The sequence below is a fragment of the Octopus sinensis genome, linkage group LG19 (assembly GCF_006345805.1).
Source record: "Octopus sinensis linkage group LG19, ASM634580v1, whole genome shotgun sequence".
NCBI classification, from domain to species: domain Eukaryota; kingdom Metazoa; phylum Mollusca; class Cephalopoda; order Octopoda; family Octopodidae; genus Octopus; species Octopus sinensis.
Genome location: NC_043015.1, coordinates 47,766,190 through 47,783,531, shown reverse-complemented (window position 1 = coordinate 47,783,531; position 17,342 = coordinate 47,766,190). Strand labels below are relative to the sequence as shown.

General features: G+C 36.4%; 1 long non-coding RNA gene across 1 annotated transcript in view; it reads left to right on the top strand.

Moving 5' to 3' along the window:
• The first annotated feature begins 11,444 nt into the window (after window positions 1-11,444).
• The window catches only part of LOC118767215, a 40,136-nt gene continuing 34,238 nt past the window's right edge, over window positions 11,445-17,342 (top strand). The window contains exon 1 of the long non-coding RNA XR_005003121.1: window positions 11,445-11,545. This is a non-coding gene — a long non-coding RNA (uncharacterized LOC118767215). The remainder of the gene's footprint in view (window positions 11,546-17,342) is intronic.

The following is a 17,342-nucleotide window of genomic DNA, read 5'->3' as shown; positions in this document are numbered from 1 at the left end:
GAGGGAGGCGTTGACTTATTCCTGTAGGCGTGGTTATCGTATAATGTATATGCATAGAATATATTTTATCGTTAATCTTCTACTTGTTTCAGTCATTGGACTACGGCCTTGCTGGAGCACAGTTATGAAGGGTTTTAGTCGAACAAATCCGCCCCAGTGCGTTTTTTCTAAGGGTTGTACTTATTCTATCGGACTTTTTTGCCAAATCGTTACATTGCAGGGACGTAAAGAAACGAACACCGTTTTCAAACGCTGTTGAGAGAGAAACACAAACGTACACGCACGTGCGCACACATTTACATACACATATACATATGTACATGCATACATACACACACACATATGAATGCGTCTCCCCTCCCCTCTCTCTCTATATATACTCATTTACTTGTTTCAGTCAATTTGACTGTGGCCATGCTGGAGCACCGCCTTTAGTCGAGAAAATCGACCCCATGACTTATTCTTTGTAAGCCTAGTACTTATTCTAGCGGTGTCTTTTGCCGAACCGTTAGGTTGTGGGAACGTGGGACAAACACAGTCACACAAACATATACACATACATACATACATACATACATACATACATACATACATACATATATATATATATATATATATATATATATATATATAATATATATATATATATATATATATATATATATATATATGTATATATTTACATATATACGACGGGCTTCTTTCAGTTTCCGTCTACCAAATCCACCCACAAGGCTTTGGTCGGTCCGAGGCTATAGTAGAGGACACTTGCCCAAGGTGTCACGCAGTGGGACTGAACCCGGAACCATGTGGTTGGTAAACAAGCTACTTACCACACGGCCACTCCTACGCCTATTCTCTTTTTGCAAGCTGGCGGGGCTCGCTCTGAGCACTCTAATTTGTTCACTGTGAACCTACCGGCCGCCTCGGACACTCGGCGAAGAGCACCCTCGGAGGAACTGTGCGCGCCGAAACGATCGGGAGGTAGACGCGCTACCGCAACATGAACGGTGACGCCCGACGACGCCTGCCTCGTGGCTCCCGCACCGACCCGCGCGACGACGCCGTGCAGGTGTGAAACCGGACGGGCGAAGACAGAGTAGGGCAGCCGGCGCGGCGGTGATGCGCGCAGAGCTCCGCAGCCCGACCGCGCACGCACCGGCGAATAGGGCCGGAAGTGGGAACGGACGACCGAAGCGGACGCGCGAGAAGCGCTCCCGCGACGGCACCATCGCCCCGAACGTGCTGGGGCACGTTTTCGAGACCCGAATTCCGACTACGAGTTTTTCAAATGCAACAATTTTAACATACGCTACTGGAGCTGGAATTACCGCAGCTCCTGGCACCAGACTTGCCCTCCGGTCGATCCTCGTTAACGGATTAGATCCTTAAAATTAATCTTCGGTAAAACATCTGCATCTATACTTATTAGAGATAAAGGCATCCCGAATATCATTTTTGCAAGTCTAAAGTGATTTCTTTTTTGCCGTAAACTATTTACCATTTCTGTGGTGTCCCTTCCTTCCCTTGATGCCCTAAGCACGTGTTTATTTTGCTCAATGGTTAATCCAGCGCTGCCAGGCACTCAACTATAAGTCCGCTGCAACTTATAGCAGAAACAGCTGTGAGCTTATGAAGTTCATTTGACAATTGTTTACTCCTTTTTCATCTCATTTTCTTATTACCATTCTGTAATCAACTAACGCTTTGTTCTGAAGTATGCGCATATTAAGTTCTACACCAGCTTATTAGCCTTATCATGCCTAAGCGAAATACATACATACAAACAAACAAACACACATATACATACATACATACATACATACATACATACATACATACATACATACATACATACATTTTTCAATATGTGACCGCGTGTGTATCGTTGGTGATTTTCTTTCTCCGTCTTCCCTTCCTTGGACTTTTTCCTGTTTTCTATATTTCTGACGAAGAGCTCCGCTTGATACGTTAAATCCTCCTTCTTTCTTTCCTTTCCTGAGCGTCCAATAACACTATACTTGTTCCACGTCCTTGCATTGTTGTGTTTTCTCTTTATTCATGTTTGGATTAACTATACATACATACATACATACATACATACATACATACATACATACATACATACATACATACATATGCTTACATGATGAGTGCAAACTCGTGTACGATTATTGCCATCGACTGATCGAAAGTCCCACACATGCGAAGGCTACGACCAATCATTTTTGTGATAGATCTTACTTTCTGTTTTTTCAAGCGATGCCTGTGCCTGATGATTTTTTTTTTACAGTGGGGGGAAAAGGAATGACGCTGCAGAAACTCATTCCTGGGATAAGAGACTTTACCACATCCTCCATATTCTCATGATCTTTCATCCACTGACTACCATTTAAACACGTTTTTAAGTGATAAAACTTTCAGGTCCAAACCAGAGGTGGAATCAGCTTTCAAAGATTTCTTAGCATCAAAGCCAATAGGTTTTTATCAACGATGCAGATCGATGGCAGAGATGCATAGATGTTCACGGTCATACTTTTGACAAATCAAATCATTTCTATTGTTAATATTTCCAAAATAAAATTGTTTCTGAAATCGGACTTTATTTTCGAAACAACCTAATAGAGTAGTTCTTTTACTCTTTTACTTATTTCAATCATTTGACTGTGGCCATGCTGGAGCACCACCTTTAGTCGAGCAAATCGACCCCAGGACTTATTCTTTGTAAGCCTAGTACTTATTCTAGCGGTCTCTTTTACCGAACCGCTAAGTTACGGGGACGTAAACACACCAGCATCGGTTGTCAAGCGATGTTGGGGGACAAACAAAGACACACAAACATATATACACACATACATACATGTATATATACATATATACGACGGGCTTCTTTCAGTTTCCGTCTACCAAATCCACTCACAAGGCTTTGGTCGGCCGAGGCTATATTAGAAGACACTTGCCCAAGGTGCCACGCAGTGGGAATGAACCCGGAACCGTGTGGTTGGTAAGCAAGCTACTTACCACACAGCCACTCCCAATATATATCATATATATTTTTTTATCCTGAGTTTTCTAACCAGTTTACTTACTGTTTTGTTTTTTAATGTTTATTATAATCTGGATGCATATCTACTAAGTATTACTTTATTAAATGTTAATGTTTATGTACATATAATGAACAGATTGATTACGTTTTTTTTTTTTAATTATCATTTGACACATTAACAGATCTCCTTTTTTTTTATCTCTCCGTCTTAGAAACTGCATCATGTATAACTAAAAACACTATGATGTCCACTCTGCTATCTTCTTAATACAAGGTTACGTTTTATCCGCAGCCGTTTCACCATCACTGGATTAACTGTTTGAGCAAAATAGGCACGTGCTTGGGGCACCAAGGAAAGAGGGGTGTCTGAGAAATTGTAAATGGTTTACGGCACAAATGAAATCACTTCATACTTGTTAAAATAATATTCGAGCTGCCTTATCTGTACTAACTATAGAAGCAGGTGTGTTATGTGAGATTAATTTTGAGGATCTGATCAAAGACATTGCAATTACAAAAATAAGTTGGAGAAAACCTTTCAAATATAAATAAGGTGGAAGTATACAAAAATAAACATTATCTTCCATCTTCCTGTTGGTTTTCTTTCATTTTGAAAATATGTATATTTTGAATTGCGTATATATCGGTGCACCAAAATCTTTCAAGTACTTAGGGCCACTGTAGGTTTTAACCCGGCCCTGCATTTCATATATATATATATATATATATATATATATTATATATATATATATATATATATATATATATATATATATATATATATATATAATATATATATATATGTATATATATAGATATATATAATATATATATATGTATATATATATATATTATATATATATATGTATATATATATATATGTATATATATATATGTATAATATATATATATAAATATATATATATATACATATGTATATATATATATAGTGTAATAAATAAAATATATGCATACATACATATATGTACGTACCTACATCTACATGTATATATACATGCATATATAAATATATATACGTGAGTACAGGACACCACAATTAGACGCAGAACTCAACGAAAAACGAAAGCGGAAAAACAAGCATGGAACAAACCATTTTTTTACAACATAAAAACAGAGTGTCACTGCCAGCCAATTACTTCCTTTTTACATGCGGCCTCCAAACTGTAAACACTTTTTCCCTTGCGCTCGCCAGAATCTTCTTCGTCTAAGTTTTCTTGTTTATTTTTTATTTCTCGTATTGTATTTTTTTGTACATGTATTTTTATCTTGTATTTTATTTTGTATTTTTATTTGTATCATTTTTACGTCCTGTTTGTGTTACATTTTTTTTCTTTCTTTGTTTTTACCCCTCTGCGAAGTAATTTTATTTAATGCTTTCGCAGGAAGGGCTAGTTTGGGGAGTCGTGTTCTGTCCTACCTTCGAAACACGCTAGAGTTGAAGTAGGGACAGCTGATGAAGGGGATTTTTCTTTGTGTAGTTTGTCTTGTACTCTGTTTTTCTGTTGTAAAAAAATGGTTTGTTCCATGCTTGTTTTTCCGCTTTCGTTTCTCGTTGAGTTCTACGTCTAATTGTGGTGTCCTGTACTCACGTATATATATTTATATATGCATGTATATATACATGTAGATGTAGGTACGTACATATATGTATGTATGTATGCATATATTTTATTTATTACACTATTGTATGACAGCGCCCTCGCGTCCATTCGATTCGATTCATTCGTTTCGTTCCGGTCTTCTTCTCCAAGTACTGTTTTATATATATATATATATATATATATATATATATATATATATATATATATAATATATATATATATATATATATAAAGTTAATCCAAACAAAAACACAAAAAAACACAACAACGCGAGGATGTGGAACAAATATAGTATTATTGGACGCTCATGAAAGAAGGGAAGAAGGAGGGTTTAACGTTTCGAGCGGAGCTCTTCGTCGGAAACATAGGAGAAGGAAAGATCCAGAGAAGGGAAGACAGAGGAATAAAGTAAGATATTTGTTTGGTTTTTTCTCATTATGTATGTATGTATGTATGTATGTATGCACGTGTGTATGTATGTATGTATGTATGTATGTATGTACGTGTATGTGTGCGTGCGTGTTTGTCCCCCCAACATCGCTTGACAACCGATGCTGGTGCGTTTACGTCCCCGTAACATAGCGGTTCGGCAAAAGAGACCGATAGAATAAGTACTTGGCTTACAAAGAATAAGTCCTGGGGTCGATTTGCTCGACTAAAAGCGGTGCTCCAGCAAGGCCGCGGTCAAATGACTGAAACAAAAGAGAAAAAAAAAACCTCTCCTTTCCTACATTCAACTAATTTTTTTAAACCACGTAATAAATATTACGCTTCTCCCTACCTCACATCATGGAAACTTCTCTCTCCCTCTTTTTTCTTTCTCCCTCTTTCTGTCTCACTCTTCGCCTTATCCTCTCTTTCTCTCTCCTTTTCCTTTCTCCCCGCTTTCCCGTCAACTAATCACGTGAAAGCGTAATAATTACATTCCTTCTACCTCACGTCATCGACGCTTCTCTCTCCTTCTTTTTCTCCCTCCTTTTTTCTTTCTCTCTCTCTTTCTGTCTCACTCCTCGCCTTATCCTCTCTTTCTCTCTCCTTTTCCTTTCTCCCCGCTTTCCCGTCAACTAATCACGTGAAAGCGTAATAATTACATTCCCTCTACCTCACGCCATCGACGCTCCTCTCTCCTTCTTTTTCTCCCTCCTTCTTTTTTCTTTCTCTCTCTCTTTCTGTCTCACTCCTCGCCTTATCCTCTCTTTCTCTCTCCTTCCCCCCCCCGCTTTCCCGTCAACTAATCACGTGAAAGCGTAATAATTACATTCCCTCTACCTCACGTCATGGACGCTTCTCTCTCCTTCTTTTTCTCCCTCCCTCTTTTTTCTTTCTCTCTCTCTTTCTGTCTCACTCTTCGCCTTATCCTCTCTTTCTCTCTCCTTTGCCTTTCTCCCCGCTTTCCCTTCAACTAATCACGTGAAAGCGTAATAATTACATTCCCTCTACCTCACGTCGTGGACGCTTCTCTCCCCTTCTTTTCTCCCTCCCTCCCTCTATTTCTCCTTTTCCCTCTCCCTCTTTTTCTCTAATCACGTGAAAGCGTTACCGACGTCTAAGTAACGTAATGGACAAGCAGAATCATTATAAGACTAGCGGTATCCGAAAATATTTCACGGAATTAATAGTAAACCTATTGAGTCATTTCTAAAAATGTTATCCAAAAAGCCCGAAAGCGTCGCCTGTGTTGTGTCTGTATGGATAGTCGCTCATCTGCTATTCATTGAAAAGTGAAGGAAATTGGAAAACAATGATTACTTAATGCTCTTTATATATATATATATATTATATATATATATATATTATATATATATATATATATATATATATATATATGTATATATATATATATATACACTTTATATACTCTACGTACAATTTTATAGACTTAATACACAGCACTCATAAAATGGATCTTTTCGGTTTGAACGGCAGTTTTTAAAAATAATTTCCACGTAACTAAACACTTTTAAACTTCGTATACTGGTAGAATGTGTTTATAAAACATCTTTTTCTCTTGCCTTTATTGAGAAAATTCTATAGTTTGTAAGATATTTGTTGGTTTTTTACTTCAATTTCTGCAATTTCAACCAATCAATGACGTCTATTGAGGTGAAAACATTCTGTGCCGTATGAATATGTCCCTCGTTTAAGAAACAGATTGGGTTTATTTACATTTGTGAAGAAAAAAAAGATACCCTTCCCCCCACCCCTAATCCTAACCCTAACTAACCCTAACTGTAACCCTAACCCTAAAATAGATTGAAATGCAATAGATCGATACTAGGGTCATAATTATGGGTGACAATTTCATATGACACCACTAGAAAAAACTGCCGTTCAAACCGAAAAGATCCGTGAAGGAAATTGGAAAACAATGATTACTCAATGCTCTTTATATATATATACTTTATGTACTCTATGTACAATTTTATAGACTTAATACACAGCACTCATAAAATAAATATTCACTCTTAATTTTCCATTTCCCCTATAAACAGAAAAAATTACATTTTAAAATTTACATGGTCGCAATTTCATATTTAGAAGACAAAATTTTTATAGTAAAAAAAATCATTTTATATGTAAAATACAGGGATCACAATTTTACGGGGGTAAAAATTTAATGCAACATGGCATACTCTGAAAACCATATCGTTGGTAACTTATAAGCAAAGGTAATGGGTCAGAGCCAAAGCCTTTTTCAATTTACGTACACCTGTCAATCCAATACTTCTTTGCAGACTATGTTCCTCATGTAAATTCTCCCTCTTATTTTCTCTAGTTTGTCAGTGTTGATAACTTTAACTCTTACATCAGATAATGTCCAGACAGCGTATTTAGGAAGGAGAGGTGAATGTAAAGATTAGTCTAATCTGGTTACACAATTCTTACGTTATAAACATCTACATACATAAATATCAAATTTTATTGTGATATAATAGGGAAAGCAACATATAACTGCGAATGCAACTTATAACTGACCGTGGCCGAATACAGGTTCAGGCAAGAACAGCCCCACTTTATCAAACGTCCGCCCTTGTAATATATTGATTGTCATTGCATATGATAGACGAACGGGAAACTAGTGAATGGTAGTTTGGGATGTGCATGCGTTAAGTGATAGGTGATATAAAAAACTTAATTCAATTTTAAAAAAACTTTACACTATGCACTCACCATCGCCGCCACCATCACCACCACCACAACCACCACCACCACCACTACCGCCGCCGCTGCCGCCACTACTATCACCATCACCCCCACGACTATCATCACTCTCTCTCTCTCTGCCTTTCTTTAATCTCCCAATCAGAACATCACCCCTCTGCTAAAATTATATTCCAAACTCTCCTCTATATCATTACCTTCAACTATCTTTTGCAATCACGTAATAAATATTACGCCCCCCCTACCACACGTTATGGACGCTTCTCTCGTCGTCTTTTCAATCTCCCTCTTTTTCTTTCTCTTTCTTTCTGCCTCACTCTTCGCCTTATCCGCTTTCTCTCTCTCCTCCTTCTTTCCCTTGTCCTCTCTTTCTCTTCAACTAATAACGTGAAAGCATAACAATTACGTTCCCTCTACCTCACGTCATGGACGCTTTTCTTTCTTCTTTTTCTCTAATAACGTGAAAGCGTTACTGACGGGCTAAGTAACGTAATGACAAGCAGAATTATTACAAGACTGATATCATTAGCCACTTCGAGTTATTTTCCTTAGTTCTTTGTATTTTCATTCTTAATTATGCAAATTAGTTATGAAGTTTGCTTCGCAACGGAGTCGTTTCGGGTTTATTGACACTACGCGGCATTTTAACTTAGCGGTTCGGTAAAAGAGACCGATAGAATAAGTACTAGGCTTACAAAGAATAAGTCCTGGGGTCGATTTGCTCGACTAAAGGCAGTGCTCCAGCATGGACGCAGTCAAATGACTGAAACAAGTAAAAGAATAAAAGAAAAAATATAATAGATTTATTTTTCATAAACTTTAACGACAAAATCTTATGCGGACTCCCAAGAGTCATATGGACTCCATTTTAAAATAGCTGTTTTAGTCTATCCTATCTTCTTATCGACAAAATTCGATTGTTATTCTAAATTACGTTACAATGCGGCGAGCTGGCAGAAACGTTAGCACGTCGGGCGAAATGCTTAGCGGTATTTCGGCTGCCGTTACGTTGTGAGTTCAAATTCCGCCGAGGTCGACTTTGCCTTTCATCCTTTCGGGGTCGATAAATTAAGTACCAGTTACGCACTGGGGTCGACGTAATCGACTTAATACCTATGTCTGTCCTTGTTTGTCCCCTCTGTGTTTAGCCCCTTGTGGGTAATAAAGAAATAGGTATTTCGTCTGTCGCTACGTTCTGAGTTCAAATTCCGGCGAGGTCGACTTTGCCTTTCATCCTTTCGGGGTCGATTAAATAAGTACCAGTTATGCTCTGGGGTCGATGTAATCGACTTAATCCCTTCTCCCAAACTTTAGGCCTTGTGCTTGCTGTAGAAAGGGTAATAAATTACGTTACAGCTTGTTGTGCAACGTTATGGCTGTTGGTTTTGTTAGCATTACATTATACTTTGTTGTTGCTTGAGCTCTTGTGATTGCTACTGGTTAATACTGATTTCAAATTTTGGCACAAGGCCAGCAATTTCAGGGGTGAGGGTAACTCGATTTCATAGGTTCTAGAACGCAACTGGTTCGACAGAGTGCCAAACACCGACCTGTTGGAAAGGGCCAACCACGAGCTCATACATGTTCAGATTAGACGAAGGAGATGGAGATGGATCGGACACACACTGCGGAAAAACCCTCAAATGTGACACGACAAGCACTTGACTGGAACCCGCAGGGGAAAAGAAGGCGAGGACGCCCCAAGCAGACATGGAAGCGGAGCATTTTGGACGAGCTCAGGACAACCGGCCTGACATGGGAAGCAGCCAAGAAACACGCCAACGACCGCAAAAAGTGGAAAACTGTTGAGGCCGTATGCTCCACAAGGGGCAAAAAGGATTAAGAAGACGAAGAAAGTACTCAAATGGTACTTATTTTATCGACCCCCGAGAAGATGAAAAGCAAAGTCGACCTCGACGAAATTTGAACTCAGAACGTAAAGACGGACGAAATGCTGCTAAGCATTTTGTCCCACGTGCTAACGATTCTGCCAGTTCGTTACCTTGTTACTGTTAATACTGGTTTCAAATTTTGGTAGAAGGCCAGCAAGTTCGGGTGGGTGGGTAAGTAAATTACATCGACCCCAGTATTCAACTGGTACTTATTTTATCGACCCAGAAAGGATGAAAAGCAAGGTCGACCTCTGCGGAATTTGAACTCAGAACGTACGAAAAATTTTGCCCGGCGTGCTAACGATTCTGCCAAGCTTGTTGCCTTGCTATTGTTAATATTGACGATATTCGTTTAATTTATCAAAAGAGACTAGCTGGCAGAATCGTTAGCAGACCGGACAAAATGCTTAGCGGCATATCGTCCGTCTGCACGTTCTGAGTTCAAATTCCGCTGAGGTCGACTTTGCCTGTCATCCTTTATTCTGGGTCGATAAAAAAAGTACCAGTTGAACTCTGGAGTTGATGTAACCGACTTATCCCCTTCTCTGAAACTGCTGGCCTTGTACCAAAATTTGAAACCGATATTGACTGCCGATGACATTGTTGTTGATTATCATCGTTCTTGTTCAGTTGCTGCCGTTAGAATTCGTTGTTTCTGCCATTGTTCGGTTTGTTATTGCATCTTCCCTTCCTCGACCACCATATTAAGTTCTTTATTCCTGTCGCTGTAGACACCGCTTCAGAAGTTTCCCTTGTTATTCCCGCTGTTACTTGCAAAAACAATATTACCTCAATTTCCTCTCTTACCGTTGCATACTTTAGTTTCTCGCCGTTCCTCTGTCTTGGGGAAACACAATATGTCTGGCCATGTTTACGAGGAGACCATTTTCAAGTTCAATATATTCCTTCAATGGAGATTAAAACTGATTGAAACATTTGACCAACTATTAAAGGAAAAATGATTAAATAAAATAAAAAGATTTCTTCGCGCTTTTTTGCCAAAAGTTTTGCCCATAATACAGACAAAACAAAATGGATTGTATTCTTGAAAAAGAGCAAACAATAAGATGGCAGCAACAAAAAATATCATACTAACAACAACAACAACAACAAAATTAAAGATACACAGAAATGGTAAACTTTACAACCATGATATGGGAAAGGTTTACCTTTGAAACAAACAATATTTTTCAATTAGTTTAGAATTATAATATTTATAACTGAAACAAACAACACAATTTTCAATTGACCTTCCAGTTATTAGGAATGTCGACAGCAGGTAATCCATTGTTTTGAAGGACGAGGCAAGACAAAAACGGGGAAAAAAGACTCTGGCGTACAGCTATGAAAGAATACAAGCGAAAGTATATAAAAGCCATGGAAATACATAACAGAAATAAATATATTAGTTGAAAAGGAAATTTGACATCTGAAATTCGAAGATAGAACATACAATAATACAATAAAGGAAAAGTATAAAACAAAGTTTGTTGCATTACATTGGAAATAAACGCATAGCAAAAATCTCCATCTTGTTGTTTGTCTCTGAGATTCCACCAAATAGCAGCTGGCTTTTGTGTAGTTTTATCTCAATTCTTTTTCTGTCTTTTAATAACATCGTTTCAATTATATTGTTTTCTTTTGCACGTTAAATTATTGAAACAAAATGGTAATTATTCATACGAAGAATAGAGAAAGGAAAAGAGAAGCAAAAAACGCTTCTGTGACGAAGTGGAAATATAGCAATGAAGGCTAATAAAACAGAGAATTGAATTCACATGATGTCGCCATTGATCAGTGGATTGGAAAAGCAGCAGAGAAATGTGGGTATTGTAACATTCACTTCCTTGATGACATTCCTTCTATTTGTTTATTGAAAATGTAAGACGAGAATTATCTATCTATCTATCTATCTATCTATCTATCTATATCTATCTATCTATCTATCTATCTATCTATCTATCTGTCTGTCTGTCTGTCTGTCTGTCTATCTATCTATCTATCTATCTATCTATCTATCTATCTATCTATCTCTATCTATCTATCTTACATATCTACCTATCTATCTACCATTTCTATCTGTCTGTCTGTCTGTCTGTCTATCCGTCTATCTATCTATCTATCTATCTATCTATCTGTCTGTCTGTCTGTCTGTCTGTCTGTCTGTCTGTCTGTTTGTCTATCTGTCTGTTTATCCAGCTGTTTATCTATCTATCCATCTATCTATCTATCTATCTATCTATCTATCTATCTATCTATCTATCTATCTATCTATCTATCTATCTACATGTCTGTCCGTCTATCAGTCTCCCCCTCTCTCTCTCTGTCATATATATATATATATATACATATATATATATATCATATACATATATATATATGCATACATGTATACATATGTATGTATATATAAGTGTGTGTGTGTATATATATATAGATATACATGTTTACATACATATACTTATATGCATACACATACATACACACACACACTCACACACATATATGCATATGTATGTGTGTGTGTGTGCGCAGATACACACATACCTACGTTTCTATCCCTGTGTGTGTATGCGTGTACGTACGCTTTTGTTTTTGAGTTGATTGAAATAGCTTCAGTTGGCATGGCATGTAATATATTGTAACTCCATTATATCTGCCTATTTGCATATGCAAAGCAGCCTGTTTGTCATTTTAGCTGTTTATCAGTCGGTACATATGTAGAATAATATTAAATAATGATGTACCCTTTACTCACCCCACATACGCACACACATATCTGTTTATGTATCTATGAGTGCATACATGTATGCATGTATGTATGCATGTATGTATGTATGTAGGTATGTATGTATGTATGTATGTATGTATGTATGCATTTATGTATGTATGTATGTATGTATGTATGTATGTATGTATGTATGTATGTATGTATGTACGTATGTATGTGTGTATCTATGTATCTATGTGTCTGTGTGCGCATGTATTTTGGCATGCATGTTTTTATATAAGTATGTATGCATGTATGTATGTTTGTATGTTTGTATGCATGTATGTATGTATGTATGTATGTATGTATGTATGCATGCATGCATGCATGCATGCATGCATGTATGTATGTATGTATGTATGCATTTGCATGGCTGTGTGCTTAAGAAGCTCGCCGTGCTACTCCGTGGTTCCGCGTTCAGTCCCACTGCACGGCACCTTGAGCAAGTGTCTCTTACTAGTAGCCAGCCTTGTGCAGACCAATGCCTTGCGAGTGAATTTCGTTGAGGGAAACTGTGTGGGGGCAATTTGTTCGACTTACAACACATCAAGACTGTACTCCAGCATGGCCGCAGTCCAATGACTGAAAGAAGCAAACGATATACGTACATATGTATGTGTATTTGTGTGAATGCGAGATTATTGACAACGCATTACTAAATAGTTTTTATATATATATATAGACAAACCAATCTTTGATTGGAACTTTCTGGAAAACAATCGAATCACCCGAAAAATAAGTGACGGAGAAAAATGTTAAAAATTGATTGAAGTATGAAATAGGGAACAGCATTATTGCCCCAACACCTTCATGTTCGACACAACCGCTGAGAATGTGACACCAGTTAGGTCTAATTGTTTGTATATACTTGAAACGAAAAGATTTGGATATATTTCTTTCTACATTTTTTACATTATTGACATTTGACGGATATTTGTCTTCATCTTGTTTGTTGTTAACACAACATTTCAGCTGATATACCCTCCAGCCTTCATTCCTAGGATATATAAGAAGAGTTACTGGAATGAGAACTCAGGAATGAGAACCCAGGTTCAAAATTTCCCCAAGACACCTGATGAAGGCTTGAAGGTGTATCAGCCGAAACGTTGTGTCAACAACAAACAAGATGAGGACAAATATCCGTCAAATGTAAATAATGTAAATAATGTACATGATTCCTCATCTCTTAAATATAGAACTATATTTCTTTCCATTATGATCACAATGCCTGAAATTTTGGATGAGAGGGATAATCGATTATATCGATCCCAGTGCTTTACTGGTATTTATTTTATCGTACCGGAAAGAATGAAAGGCAAAACAGACGCAATGTTTTGGACTGATTTCGTCTCCTCAGTGATGAATACCTCAGGTGTTCCGAGCTAAATATAAAATATTTGTTCCAATATAGACATTGATAAACAAAACATGCATTGATTTGTACGAATAGGATTTTAAATTAACAAACGCACGGAGATGGAAATAGTGGTAAACGATCAGACCATACCTAGAATGTATTTTCTTTGTGAGCAACCAGCAGTATGATTTCTGTGGGTCCTCGATCTGTATATACTTCTTTATAATACATTAGGTAGTACTAATAACCTACGGGATAGATTAGTCGATTAAATATATTCAAATACTTGATTGGTATTTTATTTGAATATTTCGGTTTGAACGGCAGTTTTTTCTAGCGGTGTCATATAAAATTGTCACCCATAATTATGACCCTAGTATCGATATATTGCATTTAAATCTGTTTTATGGTTAGGGTTATTTAGGGTTAGTTAGGGTTAGGGTTAAGGGTGGAGGAAGGGTATCTTTTTTCATCACAAATGTAAATAAACCCAATCTGTTTCTTAAACGAGGGACATATTCATACGGCACAGAATGTTTTCAGCTCAATAGACGTCATTGATTGGTTGAAATTGCAGAAATTGAAGAAAAAAACAACAAATATCTTACAAACCATAGAATTTTCTCAATAAAGCCAAGAGAAAAAGATGTTTTATAAACACATTCTACCACTACACGAAGTTTAAAAGTGTTTAGTTACGTGGAAATTATAAAAAAAAAACTGCCGTTCAAACCGAAAAGATCCCTTTATTTACTGACCCTAAAAGGATGAAAAGCAAAGTTAATCTCGGCGGGATTTGAACTCATAACTTAAAGAGCCGAAGGAAGTACTGCACGGAATTTTCCCCCACATCTTCAAGGCGGTTCTGATAATAAGCAGGTGCAGTATACATACCTGAAGTAAAGAAGGAACTCTAAAAATTTATCAACCATTATCAAAAGATGTACTTTCCAATAGAAATCCGTTCCATGTAATGTCTACCCTTAACTAATTTAACTGAGTTGCTTTAATAGAATGAATCTTGGTACAAATGTTACAAGGTGTCAACAAATGTTTTGTCAAGGAAAATTTCACCCTACAATGCTGACGATAATAACCTTCAAATAACAGACATCATTACAGAGAGGAAAGAAATCAAACAAGGATGCAATAGAAAACACACGAATGAAAAACTGAGTTCTTTTGCCATTAGAAAATTATATTATTTTGTTGATCCGTTCTTTATACAATACTTGTAACAAAAGGATCTTTTCGGTTTGAACGGCAGTTTTTAACATAATTTCTAGGTAACTAAAAAATGTTAAACTTCGTATACTGGTAGAATGTGTTTATAAAACATCTTTTTCTATTGGCTTTATTGAGAAAATTCTATGGTTTGTAAGATATTTATTGTTTTTTCTTCAATTTCTGCAATTTCAACGAATCAATGACGTCTATTGAGGTAAAACATTCTGTGCCGTATGAATATGTCCCTCGTTTAAGAAACAGATTGGGTTTATTTACATTTGTGAAGAAAAAAAGATACCCTTCCCCCCACCCCTAACCCTAAAAGAGATTAAAATGCAATAGATCGATACTAGGGTCATAATTATGGGTTACAATTTCATATGACACCGCTAGAAAAAACTGCCGTTCAAACCGAAAAGATCCTAACAAAATTCAAGACGAAATTCGCTCCGGAAGCGACTGCAAGACCGACAGATAGCTATTTTGCCGTTGTTGTCCTTGACAATGTCACGTACACGTGTCGCTTCCGAAACAAGATCGAATCAACCAGTATGAAGTATATAGAAGTAGAAATGACGCTGCTTAAGCAGAATAAAATTCTAATTATGCAATAGAAGCTGCTTTAGAGTAAAATCTTTTTTTTTTTATATATATAACATAGTTAACATATGTGTGTCACTAAAAATCCAGAGGCTGCAGTTTTTCGTCCGAGATAAATCCCTTTGTAGACGTATTGTGTTAAAACAAGATATACTTCAGAACTAGGCGAAACGAAATCGCCGCTGCTTGAGCAGAATAAAATTCTAATTATGCAATAGAAGCTGCTTTAGAGTAAAATCTTTTTTTTTTCTATATAACATAGTTAATATATGTGTGTCATTGAAAAATCCAGAGGCTGCAGTTTTTCGTCCGAGAAAAATCCCTTTGTAGACGTATTGTGTTAAAACAAAATATACTTCAGAACCAGGCGAAACGAAATCGCCGCTGCTTGAGCAGAATAAAATTCTAATTATGCAATAGAAGCTGCTTTAGAGTAAAATCTTTTTTTATATATATATATAACATAGTTAATATATGTGTGTCATTGAAAAATCCAGAGGCTGCAGTTTTTCGTCCGAGAAAAATCCCTTTGTAGACGTATTGTGTTAAAACAAAATATACTTCAGAACCAGGCGAAACGAAATCGCCCCGGAAGCGATCTACAACAATTATACAATTTTTTTCTCTCTACAATTTGCACCCGTTTCATGCTTCTTTACTTATTATTGCTCAGATATTTCTCTGCACACTAGCTTGTGGGAACAGCTGACTCTGTACTCGAGATCTTATCTATATAATTGCTAATTTAATGGCACCTGTTTCGGTGTTTCATGGTGTATCACGTATAAAATTGATACGGATGATACTCTTCTTTAGATGTCTATCGTTATATTGAGAGTTATAGCTGTAGATGGATTTCTGTAACAACGAACCCAAACGTTTATGAAATATCCTCTTTGAAGTCATTGATAAAGATCTACTCATCATCCCCGTGTTGACACTAATGATTGGCCAGTGAACAGACGCGATGATAATTATTGAGATGTATCAGTGATTCTCTTATTTCTGATAATGACTTGTCTGATATTTGTCAACCGGTTGGCATCTATGCATGGTCTGCTTCAGGCAAGAGCAGTTTGATCGTAATAGAAAAAAAAAATTCCCCCAACTTTTTTATGTAATTTCGTAGCGATTGTGAAGCATAAAAATATTTTAAATATATTTTTATTTCACACATTTGTTTAAATTTTCTTTAGTTTTAAATAATAGATTATATATATATATATATATATATATATTATATATATATATATATATATATATATATATATATATATATATATTATATATATATATATATATTATATATATATATATATATATATATAATATATATATATATATATATATATATATATATATATATATATATATATATATTATATATATATATATATATATATATATATATATATATATATATATATATATACACACATGATATATAAGGCGACGAGCTGGCAGAAACGTTAGCATGCCGGGAGAAATTCTTAGCAGTATTTGTTCTGTCTTTACATTCTTAGTTCAAATTCCGCTGAGGTCGACTTTGCCTTTCATCCTTTCGGGGTCGATAAATTAAGTACCACAAATACAGAACAGACAACACATCAGAAAGACATAAGTGCAGAATTTGTGGACAAAATGGTGACACTGTATGGCATATTAC